The sequence below is a fragment of the Triticum urartu genome, chromosome 4A (genome assembly GCF_056163025.1).
Source record: "Triticum urartu cultivar PI428250 chromosome 4A, HENAU_Tu73, whole genome shotgun sequence".
NCBI lineage: Eukaryota > Viridiplantae > Streptophyta > Magnoliopsida > Poales > Poaceae > Triticum > Triticum urartu.
Window position 1 is genome coordinate 508,059,095 of NC_141876.1, and position 14,465 is coordinate 508,073,559.

The 14,465-nt window shown below is 38.8% G+C and overlaps 1 pseudogene; it reads right to left on the minus strand.

Annotated features, from left to right (window-relative positions):
* Positions 1–10,721: 10,721 nt before the first annotated feature.
* Positions 10,722–13,560, minus strand: LOC147976343 (protein FAR1-RELATED SEQUENCE 5-like; annotated as a pseudogene).
* Positions 13,561–14,465: the final 905 nt, after the last annotated feature.

Genomic DNA, 14,465 nt, shown 5'->3' on the forward strand with positions numbered 1-14,465 from the left:
AGAACGTTTGGCACTGTCAAATTATTTTCACTTGTTTACGTATTGAGAATTTTACGGAAGTTGACTTACTAACCTCTTTAGTTCCATTCCTTTTGATTTCCGCAGTGCATCGTTACATGACTTCAGTACATCATTAGTTCTGATTATATAAGCTACAGATCCTGCTACAGCAGACTTTCCAACAACCTTTTGACACTTACATACTGCAAAAACATTCACACAGGATTACAACAAAACATACATGTAATTTTGTTCGCCATAGAGGAAATATGATCCATCTAACCTTCAATTAGTCCATTTATTTGAGATATTGACTTCTGCTTGACACTATGTGGATCATCATCTAACATGATTCCACCTGAAGGATGTAGCTGCTCACCAGCTGTAACGCTTGCCGCAGGTAATCCAACATCTGATTTCATAAATATTTGTAAAAAAGGCACAACTACAATTAAGTTAAAAATTATATCAAACATAACAGCTATATCCTATTTACTTATTTATTTGTTAACCCACCCAAACTCTTAACCTTGACGGCCTCAAGCGCAAGTACATTGTATGTTTCGTCGATCTTAACAGTTTCACTCACAACGGTACATCGTTCATTGGTTCTTTCACCAACCAAAAAATTTTCTCTTTTTTTTGCCGGCCTCCTGGCATAGAATTTCAACACTAGAGCATTGTTTGAAATGTGTTAGCATTCTTTTCAACAAGCATCGCATACATTTTCAATGCGACATTGTATGAAAATAAACATGATATATTTCTCTAAATTGTTAAATAAATTAATCCTTTTAACTAGAAACTAAATACATTTCATATTCATGCATTTTCAAGCTATTATTTTTATTTTCATACAAAATATTCGTCCTAGTTAAAAGGATTAACCTGGTTGCGCCGTCTCATAGCGACCAGCATGTGTACCTCCAATAATATTCGTCCTAGTGCTAACAACTGCAGTTATTATTGTGCAATACAAATTAATTAAGCCCAACAAGTGCATATCAAGGTTTGTTCTACATCATTACAGGAAAATGCACTCTTACCATGCATCCCTGAATTTCCGATAACTGAACTTTCATCATGTGGCAAGACTGAATGTTCTGTTGAATGTACTGCTACTGTAATCTCCCCTGTACCTTGCCTCCTGGCACTAGCGCCGCTCCAGCCGGGCCCAAGCAAGCCTGCAAGTCAGTACACGCATCTATAAATGGGCATCCTGAAGAAAGTGTACACCATGTGCTTAGCTCAAAAAACACATCTGTTTTCATTCCAGCCAGTACCTCTGCTACCGTTTTCACATCATGGTCCTCATGAACACATACGGATCCTGTGAAGTACAAGATGAGTAAAATCAGCTATCATCCTACCCACTCCAGCTCATATAGGTTACCATATAAAGAAAGTTCAGCTATGCCAAATTTGTCAATGCTCGAATGTGCCTCACCTGTAACACTTGCCCCACCTTGATTATATTCATTAACCACCTTTGGGTTTTCGCTATCAAGAACCACACCTACACAGAGATTCAACAAGTCATAAATTGTATCCGAAATGCGTACAAATCATCCTAAACTATATATTTTACCTTCTAGTAATCGAGTTTTCAACTTTGGCATCCCTGCACATTTCCCTACATTATGCAGCATGCACAGTCATTTGCTTGGGGTAAATAAAAATAAACAAAAAATTAATTTACAGCCAACATTCTCATTACCCTGTAAGGCTTTTCCTATTACGCCATCCATAGTTTTTCAATCTTTTAGCCTATAGATACATTGTGCCATTTCATGCTGTTCTACCAGACTCCTTATTTTATCCACATCATTTGAATCAACCTTGGAAATAACCTGAGTGAACTCATCACTAGTTGAGTCTGCCTTCTCCTTAGAAGTCCTAAACAGATCTTTAATATACAGAAGAGCCTGGCCACACAAATATCTTACAATCAAATTAACAGTTTGAGATAACATATATAATCAACACAATTCACAATCTTTTTAAAACTCCACACCTCAGAGTGAATACAACCGCCCCCCGATGGTATGGCTGATTGAGATACTTTGACCTGCATCCATAGTAATTAAATATATATGGTGTTGTACTAAATAGAATTTGGAAAATTATTGCATAGAAACAATAATTATCTGCTTACCTTCAATACTTCAAACTTCATCTCCCCAGCTTCGACTAAGGTATCTGCCTCTATGAAAGCTCGCACAACTGATGAGGAGTATAGATTAACATGAGCTAATTGGGACGTGTCTAGGGTCAAAAACCCTGTATCCACAGAGCTGAAGTAGTGTATCTGTAACAACAACTTATTAGTGAACTGCAATCATATTGCCATTAAGCATAAATCGGTTCAAGATGAAACAAAATAATGTACTAAAGACATTACATCAGTGCCATTGATCATCGTACCTGCAGGATGGTTGGACAACCATAGAGACAAATAGATTTGTATCCGTTCATTTTCGCCTCTGCCAGGCTCATGGCACCTCTTATTATCTCCTCCAAAGCATATCTACCGTAGTTCCAATGATAAATCTTCGATGGATCGTCAACTAGCTGGTAAGCATCGGTTGGGACGTGGTTTCGACCATCCCCTGGTCCAAACACTGCAGCAACAGCAAGCATAGCACTCCCCAACTCCGTTTTCAGCCTCTGCCGTGCACTCATTGTCGAGTCAACCGGCTCTTGGAGTTTCTTAACTAGATCTCCGACAGTTAGCTCAGCTTCCATCGGCTCCATGCCCAGTAGTAACCTAGCCCTCACGCACTGCTGACCGCTTGGCCGTCCTACCTGCCTCTGAAGAGTAAGACCTCCTTTTCTTAAATCCATATAAGAAAAAATCTCAATCTCACCCAAGATTGACTTCACACCGCCTGAAAGCCTCATACTACTGTCGCTCGGATCGATTCTTTCCAGTAGAGAATGAGTGAAGGAGATAAAGTTCTTCCTAGTTTTTCCTAGCTTCAATATTCCTCCAAGGCCAATGGCACGAACTACTTGCTTCTGCTCTTCCCCCCATTTTTCCAAAGCCAAAGCAACTTCGTCAAGCGTGAAATTGCTCCTAACTATGCAACCATCGACAGTAACAGCATCCTTATGCTCTCCAATCAGATCATTTTTTATCTTGCGGCTAATCCACGAAGCCTGACTGCTTGAACCCGACCTATACTGCCCCCCTTCAGGTCCAACGTACCCATGGCCTCCTCTAAGCAAGTTTTGCATTGTATCCCTAACATATTTTGAAAGGAAACCAACCAACAGAAATCAATCGAAGAATAGAAGACAGGGGCCAAGGTTTAATCAAGATTTTTAAATAAAATTACCTTCAAAGACGATACGAAGCAACCGGATGAGTAGCACTCGCTCCCGGCGCTCCGGTTCTTCCTGAAGAGATAAGCTCCTCCTAGTCTCACCGGCTATTGTCTTCAAGTCTACACCAGCTGCCTTTATCCATTGGAGTGGTAATGTAGTACAGATGCAATCAATTTCGTGTGCAAAGTTTTCTCCCTGCCAAAACGTCGCCTCGCAATTGCGGGACAGAGCAGCACTTAATCCTTCCATGGTGTAGCCATGCAGAGGCTACAGCACGCCAGTTGTACATCCTACATTGCTAGAATAAACACTGTTACACACCATCTGATAGTTCTTTTATTCCATTCTATTGTTTTGCATGCAAACGCTGGCCTCTACTGCAGCCAAGTACGCGTACATCACACGCATACTGTCACGTCTGGCACACATTATTCACCGTGCACCCGCACCCATCACGTATGTGCCATGCGCATCTCAAGCGGGTCGCGTCGCACCCGAGGGGTCGCAGCACCCCTGTATACATGACCCGTCGTACGATACCCAGCTGTCAACCTACACCACGCGTGCCGTCGAACTCCATAAGGCTGCACCACATGACCAAGCACAACCATGGTCAAACCAAAAGAGGATTTTCTTTCCCAATGCATCCGGACGGTCAAGAGACTTCCCATGGTTGTTCATGGAATGCAACTTAACGATGACAAATATACTTTTCAAAAATAGAATAATATTGTTTAACGATTACAAATACTTAACGCATTACATATAGTTTACTTCGTACATTGTTTATTTATTACATAATCTACCGATAAATATGTCTCAAAACCCGATGATACAGTCTGGTGCTTTGACCATGCTTGCTTCCATCCTGCAAACCAGCTGCAGAAGGTTCCTCTTTATTAGGTGCAAATCCATCTGCAAAATCACAAATTAAAAAATGGAAACTAATATTTGTAAGAGGCCGACAAATAACAAATGGAAATTAATATTTTTAAGAGTGAAGCGATATTATAAAATCATAACGAATTTTCCATACATTAAAATTTTCTTAACATACCTCATTAATCTTCTCACAAACAACATAGCCATCGAAACTCGTCATATAGTGCACCACATAGTAACCGCTCTGTAATCTGCATTACATTAAATTTAAAAAAAATCACATATGCAACCAAAAATTATATACAATATATATGTTGAAATGTACTCACATAGTTGCCATCGCATTCAAATTTGGATGGAAGATGTACTCCCACCCATTTGTGTCGATTTCAATCCCTTCAAAATAAGTCTTGAAGCACATCGCCAATCCGTTAATAAGTACCGAACATCTAGCTAAATGATGTTCCTCAACAGATATAGGCCCTAAGCAAGACCTTACTGGATCTAAAACATGAAGCTTCTTGCCGAAACGGTCAAATATATACAATACCCAACTCTTGTCATTCTCCTGGTACGGAGCAATCAGCTGTTCAAAACGTGATCTTATTTGAATTAGTCAAATTACATTTTCTAAACTGCATACCAATAATTTTTTTAAATCGTAACTCACCATTTTGCATGACTCCACGTCGTAGCCAATGTGCTCACCGACAAACAAGTCGTTTATTGCCTTCCTCAACCACGAGCTGGTCGTGTGCAGAATCGACCCCTATTAACCAAAATTATAAATTACTTTGATTCAATATTCTTAATTTTAATATAATAGTAAATATTAGTTTAATTTATATCCCACCGCAAACATTGGATGAAGATAGTGTCTCCAACGGCTCTTATCAACTGGTGAACACCATTTCGACTCATTCTCCCTGCTCATCCGGCAGAATAGATCAAATCCAACATAATTCATCCTACCACCAGGATTCAATAATTCAAATATTGTATTGCCATCTAGCTTCATCTCGGTAGGATTTTCTAGCTGGACCCATACCCTGTTTATTACCCTTAATTAGCCATTGTAATTGTACATTAATTATAAATGGAAATTTACCAGGACTTAAAATCATTGACTAACCTTGACTTTATTGTACGAGAACAATCTATTAAATTCTGGTAACCTAACTCCTCACCACCGCTTCCAAATGTTGGAAATTTCAGACCCATGTCGAAAGGAGATGTACCACATTTCAGATTTATTGTTTTTTTCTTCACTAGTTCAATATCAAATTCATCACTGTCTTCATCTGAATATGAAGAAACAACACGTGGCCTTTTCCCTAAAAGAAACACATTTGTCCTCTTTAAGCAATATCTATTTGTATACAACTATGAATTAATTATGGATTGTTTTAAGTACATCATTACATTCCATGAATCAAATATAATAACATATAGCAAAAAATGTTCTTATAAATGTTCTTATATTGCGAGACGCAAAAATGAACCACAACAACGGCACATGCAATCCGACCACATGTAGATATTTGACAATTCCAACTACATTGTTTGGCCTACATTTATGTTATGTTTTTTGTTTATTATGTTTATAACCACTACATAATTCTCAATTAATTAATAATTAATATGCATTCGTCAAATTGAGATTTGTTCATCGATTCGCAAATATTTACGTGCTACAATAGAATGTGCTATGACACTAATGATAACATATTTGTTTAAATTTATTTTATTATCACGACATTAAAAAACTTAAATAATAATTTGTTACACCATTTCCCTAAAACAAATGCTGATTTCAAAAATATTTTCCTGTATTATTTTTATAGATCCAAGATCAAACTTACTAGTAGGGTCCGGTCTGTAAACAATATCTTCTTCTGAATTGCCCTCACTGTTCAATAAATCCATTCTGTTTGTACATATTTGAGCTTCCGTAGTTGACTCCAGTAATAAACATTTTTTATTCTCGCAATTTGGATTGTTAAGGTCGGGCACGGCAAAACCTGCATTTGTATATTTGTTATTTGCAAACGATATCTTAGTAATATAATATAATTAATAAACGGTATTTATTTCTTTCTATGCAAATTACCTGAGCTTGATCCATATCTTATAAGATGACCTCTCCCTTTTATATTTTTTGGTGACAGTTTAGATTTCTTAACACTCTGCCCAACAAGATGCGCTTGTGATAAGATACTTGGTGTATGCCTAACGCCACCATGTCGATCAGCTACGAATTGTATTCATTGTTAGGGATGCAGCAGTAGCAAAATTAATGTAATTGCTTTAAATAAATTACTGAAAGATAATAAAATTAAAATTATAATCGCCCTATCACATTGACTCACTCACTACGTCCTATATATTAAATTTTTTTAACGTTCTTAAGACATAAATAAAGTGTTACGTTGTGTTCTGTTTTTGGTTTCACACCTGATTCTCCATTGTCATCGTTTGCAAGTACATCGTCTTGCGCCGAGTCTAAATAATTTCCCATAGTAAAACGCAAACCTGTTTCCAAGTAACAATTTTAATATCACTTATTAGAATATTAACCAAAATTATTTCATCATAATGTTTTTTTCATGAACACAATCAAAATTTTCATATTATAAAATAAGCACAATTAACAATCAATTACCTGATATCATGGACGACATTTGATCAAAATTAGACTGCAATTTTTCAATGTGATCATTGTACCCATGGGATTTCAGGTAGGCCACCAGCTCTAATCTGTGCTTAGCAGCCTTCTGTATCATTAAAGCCTCGTGGTCAGCAACTCCCTCCAGAGTGACGACACCTAACGATGCACCGGTATCGTAGAAATCTCTGGTTTCATCATCCATGCTTTTCCGATATTCTTCGATCCTCTCAGAGATCCATGTTTTGGACTATGATTTTTTTCATGCAAAAATATATAATTATAACATATAAAGGTTTATTTCATGTAAAGCAAATGCGAAAGCGAACGTAACTTGCCTGCAATGTTGTATACTCCACGTGGCATTGAATCCGATTATTTAAGTTGTTGTAATTCTTAGCCTGCATTACTGTTTAATTAACTATATATAATATAAAAATTATAATTATAATGCATTTTTTCCAATATTTTTCACTTGCCTGCATGGCACCGTATAACCTTCTGCCGTTCGTTACGATTGTATCCTCCTCAATTAGTGCCTTTAGGCATGCACCCTTGTAGTAAGAAATCCTTGATCTCGAGAGTTGGTCAACACGCAAAAAACCAGTGTCCACCATATCAAAATATAATATATGCAGCGACAAGTTTGCAACCAGATTGTTAAATAAGCATCAATGTGAGGATGCAAAGAAAGATATACAAGATGGTAGATGTACGATGGAATCACCTGCAGGAATATGATGCATCCATATACGTGGAATCTTTTCTTGCCAGTTCTAACAGAATGATGAACCTTCTTCGCACCGTCAAATATTTCAACAACTATGTACTCCCCCCAGTTAAGTTTGTGCAGAACAGAAGGATCATTCACCATTTTGTATGCATCTAGAGGGATCGATGTCCGGCTCTCCCTGGGGCAGAAAAAAACAGCGGTGCACAGCATAACAAAGGCAACCTTTGTCATCATCTCTTCTGCAGTCAACATAGGAATGCTGCACCGTCTACGTAGCACCTCGATCAACTCAGCCACAGTTACCTCTTTCGTATTTTCCAAACCATCCTTCTCTATACACAACAAACTCCTTGTGTATTGTACTAGTTGAAGACTAGGGCTCCCATCCTCTCTGCTAATCGTGACAGATCCACCATATCTAGTTCCTAGCACCCTTGATACCTGGATCTCGTTTATAGCCACAATTTCTTTCGTTCCAACTCTAAGACAACGTTCATTAGTATCTACTCTTTGATATAGCCACTGAGTGAAGTCTCGATTGAAGGTCTGCATATCATGCATGGTAAGAATACCACCTAGACCTATGGATCTTATTAGAGCTTTCTTGTTCTCACACCACCCCTCGATACTAAGAGTGATATCCTTTGGTGAGAAACTACTTAGAACTAGACTTCGGCCACGAACACCCATCAAGGAGACGTCCCCTAGGCCCCAGCCACCGCCCGATACGTTCGACATACTGCAAGATATTGCCCTTGATCTGTTTTTGCAAATTTAAAATGTCAAATATTTAGAGGAACACATCAGACGAAAACATCTCAAACAGCAACTAGAAAAGCATGAGAGGTTCATACAAGTTCATATTTAGAAGAACTAACCTTGTTGCCGCTTCCTTCGAGAGATTTGCTCTGGATCTGAATTTCTCAACCATGTGAGAACCAACCTCTGCCGACAAAAGAACAACGCACGGGGAAACACAGATGCTTTACTAGTAGGTTGTTGCAATAAGAGGCGTCGGAAACTTCGTGACACATTCCATTCCTGGTGGTTTGTTTGCATACATATATTACTGTTTTCCTCCGACTGTGCCAGTGCAATGAAAGCTGAATTGAATGCTGACCACCTATCCCCAGTCACATTGAATTTAGGCTTTTTAATTTTTACGTTTTATATTTGTCGAAAAACTCTTTCAAAATATTAAAAAAATATTCAGCATTTAGTTCAGCCGGCTGTTTTTTTGGTACGGCAGAAGACTTTTCGAGCGACAGAACAGGCTACTGCCTACACGCTTGCTGTTTCAATGCACAACATTTATATCCATTGCATTCTCTATCCATATGCGACGACCCCAAGTCTCCCCTTTAAATTTTTGAAACGCCCCGTTACCATCGTACAAGGAGAATTTAGTTTTGTCCGAACGATAGGATCTTTTAAGAAATCTTTTCAATTTACAAGATTCCTTTCCATAATGCTCATTACAATATTATTGCATGTTATGAAGGGTTTAAAAAAATAATTAACGGTCACTCAAATCAGTGAAATAGTAACATTTATCAAACTACATCATAGATGTAATAATTAATCTAAACACACCTAAGAATTGAAATGCAAGTTTTTATTCTCATAAATAGATCCATCATACCATGGGCACGTGCTTTTACATAAAACTAGCTCAAACGACAGTGAGTACGTCCTGCCTAGACAATTTTTCTCCTTTTGCACGCCAAGCTGTCAACCTCATCTCCATCATCACTAAAGTAATCCTTCTCAGCTTGGTATTTAGAAGAAACCCTCGAACAACAGTCATGATCGTCTTCCACGTACCAAATTTCATCAAACAAAGTTGACACATATCGATCGGTCTCGCCGTATCCTTCTTCGATCTCGAAACACAATGGTTCCTAAAAAACGTTTACATTGTTTTAGTACAACCTCATTTAAAGAAAATGAGCATCAAAATAATTAAATCATTAAACAAACGGTTTGGAATTCTGTTGACATCGGGAAGATGTCCTCTTTCGGCTGCGCCGGACAAGTTAATTCGTAAATGCAAGGAAAAAATTACAATGCTACTTGTCGGTACCAACAAAATCTAACTTCACTAACCTCTTCACGGATCACTTCAACCGACCTCATCCTCTTAGCCATTCTTGCTTTGCAGAGGAAGCTGATCGACCTACACTTGTAATACAATGATCTAACTGTATGACGCTTGTGCGTTTTGGTTATCTGCCTCAAGCACGGGCAATGGATGTATATATAGAACGGAGACCAACAGAAGGTGGCATGTTCTACCGTAGTTTTTGAATTTTGAATCTTCCAGTGGGCGTATTAATTGCGGGCAACTGGCCCGCTCCCTTGACGTGGGCCGGGACCCGCCAACCAGTCTAAAGCAGTTTTTTGGTCGTGGTATAAAGGACTACGGCCCATATTAACAGTTATGACATTTTCAGCTTGTTATGCACTCACTCACTAGGAGGTACCTGCATATCAAAAAATTATTATTCTAATGTATATGTGTTATGCAGCAAGAAAATCTTATTTTTTCATTGTGTTATTCATAAATATATAGTCTAAATTCACAACTAATTTATTTTTCCGAACAAGTGATAAATACCTGTTTTGTTTTCCTAACATTATATCACTACGTATTGTACTAGTAAAAAATGTCTGGCGAAAAAACAATTCTAGGCGTCTAAATGCAAATCAAATTCAACGGTATGACTACAATATATAATGTTTAGTACAATCCGTCCCGATCACATTTTTTAAATTATATTAAAATTCATTTAACGGTTAATTCTTTTAGAGGATTGCAATATATGTCATGTTTCATTTCATAAAAATTTCCTGCCTTCTTTGAACATTTTAATAAGTGCTGTACTTTTTTTGGGATACTTTGGTGGCGTAGAACAAGTTAGCTCTAATACTTTTACAAAATGTTAAAGCTGGCACCTAAAAAACAAACATGACAATGTTTTTAAATAAGTAAACATTGGTTCTGTTAATACTTATAGCTAAAACATGGAGGTCCAGGTACATCAAATAAAATTGGTCTACAAATACACGCTCATTATATGAAATCCAAGAAACGTGGCTTCATCATTATTCTGCATGATATCATCCTTCACTCAATAGATAACCTGTCGTTGAACATTTTATTTTTCCCGCAGCTGTTCCTGCGATGTCCAGCTACTCCACAATTGGTGCATGTTGATTGCTTCCTTGGTTTAACTCGAGCATCCCCTCTCATTGGGCATGTGGTGCACTTGTGTCCTTCACCCCTACAAATCTTGCACAATCGAGTCCTCTTAATGTTCTTCTCATAAGGTGCCTTATCTCTTGCTGTTGTAGGTCTGCCTCTTAACCTTTTAGGAGGTGGTGCTGATAGTTCTTGGTGACTTCTATCAGGAGAGAACACATCGTTCATTGATTCTGAACTATCACCTTCGCCTGCGCCACCGCCATTCATGCATGAACTTTCAGACCTTGTACGCTTTGCCATGTTTTGGTGCCTTGATTTGGAAAGCTCCTGTGCATCGGCTGGCATGTTCATGCTAAGATCACCCCTGATTTGGCTAGTTGCATTTGACCTGGCTATGCTGGATGCTTTGTCCAATACACTCATGCCATCTCCTTTGTCGCAAAGAGGTGACACTTTTAATAAACCATCCTTGATGTACTTTATAGTAAACTCGTACTATGTACATTAGTGTCGCCAAGCCTTACTAGCTCAAGAGCTGCGTTGTACAGAGCTGAGTGCCGGTACGTAGGTGATTCAATAGGACCCATATCCTTCTGGTAATGCTTTAGGTGTTCAGGTAGGATGTCCCGTGTGTCTACTGTCCAACGCTTCATGATATGGTATTGTGGGATCATCTTAACATCCAACACCATCATGACCTTCCAAATTAGGAAACAAAACTTAATCAACTGAAGCAGAATCCAGAAGAAGTTCTCAAGCAATTCTATTAGATTCATATGATTTGCATACCTTTATTATGTGGCAGCAAACCATGCCCATATGCTCGAACAGTCCGCACTGGCACTTATAAATCTCCCCGTCATCTGATATTCCTATTTCAAAAACCGTCTTACAATACTTGCTCCTTTCCTCTGCATTGACATGAGTAGCGGTGTACAATCTCTTTGGAGTTATCTCAGCTATAGTGTACGACCCTGCTGCGTACATATGTGATCCGAACATCTCAAACATTGTTCTGGTGTATATTTTGCTCGCGTGCTTTTCCAACGGAATGTTTGCCTTCAGAACAACCCCCCCTGAAATTTTTCAGAAGACGATTTGGATTAATACTATAACTTTATTGAAGATAGAATTATTCCTACACCTAATCTCTACACATAAATACAAAATTTTACCAGTCTGGTGCATTTTTCTTGAAACCCTTCTTCTTGATCTGTGTCAAACTGGAGCTTGCTATATTGTTTGACAAACAAATTCATAGGGCATCTTGGAGGTACGTAGTTCTTCAACATGTGATTGGCACTTTCACTACGTTGTGTGCTAGTCATTCTGGCACAGAATTTCCTAGCAAAATAAGGTTTTGCCCACATCTGCCTCTTTTCATAAGTTTGTATGAGGAATGTGTTCTTCTGCAGTGAATGTTTGTCGATCAACTCTTTCCATTGTTTTTCAAACTCTTCCACCGTGAGCATATCCTGTATTAGCTTGTGAAACTCATCCCTGAATTCACTGCGTTTGTTGTACAGAGTACCTAGAGATTCTTTTGCTTTCTTTAAAACGTGCCACTTGCACCAACGGTGTGTTGCTTCAGGATAAACCTCCTCTATAGCGACCTCCATAGCTCTTGCTTGATCTGCATTTTATAAATAACCAGCTTGAACCATCAGACAAAATTTTAAACAAACCATTGAGATAATTTCAGCATTCCAAGTATATCTACTTACCAGTTAGAATTGTAATTGGTTTTTCCCTCCCATAAGCTTTACAAACTCAGAAAATACCCAGTTGAAGGTCTCAACCTTCTCATCACGCATAAGCACACCAGCATATATCACACTCTGGAAATGGTTGTTCACTCCAACAAAAAGTCCAAATGGCATGTCATAAAGATTTGTCCTATAGGTAGTGTCAAATGTAATAACGTCACCGAAGTAGTGGTACTGCAATTTGCTCTTCCCAGTTGTCCATATGAGTGTCCGAACTCTACTTTCACTGTCTACACGCACCGTGTAAGTGAATTCAGAGTCGGACTGCTTCAATTCTGCAAAATAATCCATGGTTTTCTTAACATCTTCATCTGCCTGGTCTCTGCTCAATTTTGCACACAACGTCTGCAGGCACCTCTTTGTGAAAGGGACGTTCTCAATACGACCGAAAAATGTGCCGATTATGCTATAAACCTTGCTAAGATTAACGTTATTCTGACGCAACTGAGAAACCAGCTCTCTGGTGTATTTGTCGATGTGCCTGTGTGAAGGGAAGTGGAGTTTCTGTGCGCACGTGTGCAACATCTCATGGTTGTGAGATACTCTATATTCGCATATGTACCAGCCGTCGTCTTCAGTTCTAAGCAATCTAATCATGGCTGGGCACTCTGTTCTTGAAGAACTTGAGTTAATTTTCTTTGGTTTGCCCTGTAGAACATCCGGTATCAATTAGTTTAAACAAACTTTAATCTAAATGATTTGAACATAAACAATATATGGATTTTATCCTTACCCCGCAGTTGCAGAGTAGCTCTTACATACTTTTAGCTCCTTTGACGTTTGTACGACTCTTTCTGTACCTTATTCCGAACCCGCACTCCCACGAATAAAGATTGTAATAGTCATAAGCTTCTCCAAGAGAATCAAATGTCAATCCCATGGAAGGCACCACTACTGCTTCTCCTTTCCTCTCAGCAAATCCTCTAAATGCAAGTTCAAGTGCACTTATCCTATCTGCGCTTGCAGCTCTTTCATCTGGCATTGCACTGTGCCTATGTCTGTATTTCAGATGAAGAACATTGGCAATGTGAACATAAAAAAATGGAAATCCTACGATATAAATGCGTAATCCTGTAATGAAAGTAACAGTTTCCAGCTTTGTCTTTTGTTCTGCTTGTAATAAACCTTCTAGTACAGCACTGAAAAAAACAAAAGCAGCATATGTAGATAGAACTCACCGTCGAACCCATCCACTGTTTCCCCTTTCGACATCAATAAAGCTTGGAGTCCTCGATTTCTGGCCTGACTCACAATCTAGAACCGTTGAAACATGCTGCTCTGTGCTTGCATTCGAAGAATCCACCTCGTCGGCTTCAACCACGGTGGAGAGAGCCCGCGTCTCTATGACGGCCATCTATGCTATACCTGCAGTGCACTTTTTCTGCGGACAGAACTTGGATCCAGCTGAAATTTACCGGTAGAAACTTGGTAAACAACAAACTGAGAAGTACCAAATCCAACGTAGTTCATCAAACAGATCGAAATCAAATACAGCTTACCTAGAATCCATGGCGTCTGCACGGTGTACACCCCGATCTGCTGATTTGGTCACCTCTTTCCGCCAAGGTAGAACGGCGGCTACAGAGTTGGCCGGTTGTGCAGATTCGCTAGATTTTTAACTATCAAGAATTCTCTTCTTCTAAGGAAATCTTGATTGGAATAGAAACATTACGAGCAGCCTATCGGGGGCAGTTCTCCAGATCTGGCAATGGTGTTGTTCCAAGCTATGACAAGTCTCGCTAGGTAGGTGGAGGTCGTTCATTTAATTACCACCGCATAAATGTTCTGTACCATGGATGCCGCGTGGAAATATCATAAATGTCCCAGAACATGTATACACTGTTTCGTCATACGCGGCCGGTGCCGTATTAATGCAATGTAATTGTT